Consider the following 3573-nt stretch of genomic DNA (forward strand, 5'->3'; position numbering starts at 1 on the left):
TTCTTCTTCTTCGAGTTTCAATCTGAAATTCAGCCAAAATCAAGTCTAATCTTCACCGAAACACCATCAAAATTGAGATATAAACTCCAAACCATATTCCTAATTGTTTGCAACAACACCCAATCCAAACAAATAACGATTTTTGAAAACCCAAATTCGAATTCAAAGCTTTAAAGCTTTTTAATGGTTGTCAATGGTGGAATTACTGCTCTCTTTTCCTTTGCTTTACATTACTGAATTAGGGATTGAGAGATAGAGAGAGGCGTAGAGAGAATTCTAATTTTTTGCAACAACATCCAATTCAAACAAATAATGTTGTTTGAAAATCCAAATTCGAATTCAAAGCTTCAAAGCTTTTTAATGGTGGAATCGTGGGTGGGTGCAAGTGTAACGACCCGACCCGTCGTCCCATGGATTACCGCCCCGTTTTTCCCATTTTATGCTTCTTCATGTTTCATTACCGGTATGTGGTGAGTTAGAGTTGATTTGGATTGGTTTTGATAAGAAATGAGACATTTAGTCTCTTTAAGGAAGGCTTAAGTTGGAAAAGTCAACCGGATGTTGACTTATGAGTTATAGGGCTCGGATGTGATTTTCGGTGATTTGGTTAGCTTCGGGGGATGATTTGTGACTTAGGAGTGCGATCGGAATTGATTTTGGAGGTCCGGTGTAGAATTAGGCTTGAATTGGCGAAGTTAGTATTTTGGCGGATTCCGGTTGATAGGTGAGATTTTGATCTGAGGGTCGGAATGGAATTCCGAGAGTTGCTGTAGCTTCGATATGTGATTTGTGATGTGTGTGCAAAATTTCAAGTTATTCGGACGTCGTTTGGTTGGGTTTTTGATCGAATGCGTGTTTCGGAAGTTTTTAAAGAACTTAGGCTTGAATCCGATGAGAATTGATGATTTTAGTGTTGTTAGATGTGTTTTGATGATTGGAACAAGTTTGGATAATGTTTTAAGACATGTACGTGCTTTTGGTTGGGGTCCCGGGGGCCTCGGGTGAGTTTCGGGGTGGTTTCAGACCATTTTTAGGCCATTTTTAACTGCTGATTTTTGGCTACAGCAGTGTTCTATGCGATCGCGGGGAACAGGTCGCAATCGCGGTGAGTAAAATGTGAGAAATGTGCCAATGAATCGCGATCGCAGAAAGCCGTTCGCGATCGCAGAGAAGAAATATCCTGTTGCGTTGATCCCACTTCGGAAGCTTATATCTCACAATCTATAAGGAACTTGGAGATGATCCAAAAATAAAAATTGTAGCCCTTTGTGTCTAGTTTTTAGAAATTTTTATTAATTGGAATTTGAAGTTGTGTACAAAAAGTTATGGTGGTTACACTATAGGCTGTCCGGGAAGGTCTCTAATACACAGGGATGACTTTGAAAGCTTATATCTCGCAACGTATAAGGATTCAGGAAATGAGCAACATGTGAAATTATAGCCCTATGTGTCTAGTATTCGTAACATCAAACCATTTGTAATTTGGAATTGTGTGCAAAAAGTTATGACCATTATACTGGAGGCTGTCCGGAAGAGCTGGGAACTGTTCATCGCGATCACGAAGAGTTGACCGCGATCGCGAAGAGTAAATTTTGGGCTGGAAAAATTGTTCTCCGCGATCGTGAAGCATTTTCCGCGATTGCGAAGAGTAAATACCTGGGCAGAATGTTTTAAAACACGTCAGTCGCGATTTTGGGGCTCATTTACTCCATTGTTGGTCTTTTTGAGACCTTTTTGAAGGAAATTGAAGAGGGATTCAAGGAGAATCGATTGGAGGTAAGATTTTTGAACTTAAAACTCGTTTTTATTGTGAAATCCACCTAGAAATTCATGGATATTAAGCTAAAAGTGGAAGAACTAGGGCTTGAGTTTTGAGATTTTTATTTTTGAATTTGAAGGGCCATTTGAGGTCGGATTTGGGAGTTCTTGGTATGTATGAACTCGTGGCGAGGTAAGGAATCCGGTGATAGTAATTTCCTGATTTTTTGAGAAGTGGGTCCAGGGCTCGGGTTTTGCCAACTTCGTGATTTTCGATGTTTTTCGAGTCTTTTCGATTGGGTTATGTTTCCTTAGCATATTGTGATGTATTCGCTCTGATTTTGGTTAGATTCGACGCGCGTGGAGGCCGATTTGAGGGGCAAAGGCGTCGCGAGCTAGAGATTTCACCGGTTCGAGGTGAGTAATACTTGTAAATGATATCCTGAGGGTTTGAAACCCCGGATTTGCACATCATAGTGCTGTATTGTGGTGACTTGCACGCCAGGTATGAGCGTGGGGTAGAGCACCGTTGGGGATTGTGACTTGGTCCGTCCCGGTTGTTGATTTTACTGCGTAATTGACTGAAACCTACTTGATGCTATCGTGATTTGGGCTGATTGCCATGTTTTGGGCTTCGTGCCGATTATTTGAATCCTTTAGGGATTATTATCACTGTTTTCATGACACTTAGCATGTTAAATGATTTCAGTCCTGAGTTAAACACAGTTTTGAAATGTGCAGTCATATTGCTAAAGTTTAAAGACTTAAATTGCATTTTCTGATGTTTTGAGTTAAAAGCTATTACTTGACATTGCCCGAGTGGCTCATTTGCATTGATCTGGACTGAATATGGATCGGGCTGCACGCCGCAGCGATACTATGATGATATTGCGCTTGGGCTGTAGGAGCCCCTCCGGAGTCTGAACACCCACAGTGAGCGCGGGTACCCAAATGGATCGGGCTGCACGCCGCAGCGGTCATATGCATTGCATTGCATTCATGCATTGGTTCCTGTTTGTACTACGTGTCATGACATTCAGCACTCTCATATCATTGGCATCCATGCTACTTCTTGTACTGATTACCAGACGCCCTGGTGTTAACTGTTTGTGGAGTGCTGTACCCGAGGGGCTGACTTATGTGCGGACTTGCACCATCTGATTACGCATTCATTTGTTTGACTGTTGGAAAAGGATGTTTTCAAAAGAGGTTTTAAACTGAGCCAGATATTTTCTAAAGGATTTTCACGGTTTTACTGTTTTCTTAAAGAGTTGTACTGCCCTATATAGCATGATGGAGTGCTCTTACGTGATTTCTTGCCTCTCAGTTATTATTTACTCTTATTACTCACTGAGTTGGAAGTACTCACTTTACTCCCTGCACCTCGCGTGCAGTTGCATGTATTGTTCACCCGGTAGCGGGTTATTAGCTGATTGAAGGTATGGCTATTGTAGTTGAGTAAGGTGACCGCTAGCGTTCGCGGCACCGGACTTTGACTTTGATTCCAGATTTTTGTTTTGTATATTACTGGCCCTGTAATAGTGTTCAGACTCCTTTAGATGCTCGTAACTTGTGACACCCCGGTCGGGCTGTGTTGGATTGTGGATATCATTAATTAGTGTCATTTAGGCGTATTTTGCTATTCATTTATGTTTAATTATTTGAAAAAGGTTAATTGGGTTAGTTGGCTGGCCTTGTCTTCACGAGAGGCGCCATCACGACCAGGGTTGGAAATTGGGTCGTGACAAGTTGGTATCAGAGCCTAGGTTACTAGGTCTCACGAGTCATGAGCAGGTTTAGTAGAGTCTCGCGGAT

This window comes from Nicotiana attenuata, unplaced genomic scaffold, assembly GCF_001879085.1.
Source record: "Nicotiana attenuata strain UT unplaced genomic scaffold, NIATTr2, whole genome shotgun sequence".
Taxonomy (NCBI): Eukaryota; Viridiplantae; Streptophyta; class Magnoliopsida; order Solanales; family Solanaceae; genus Nicotiana; species Nicotiana attenuata.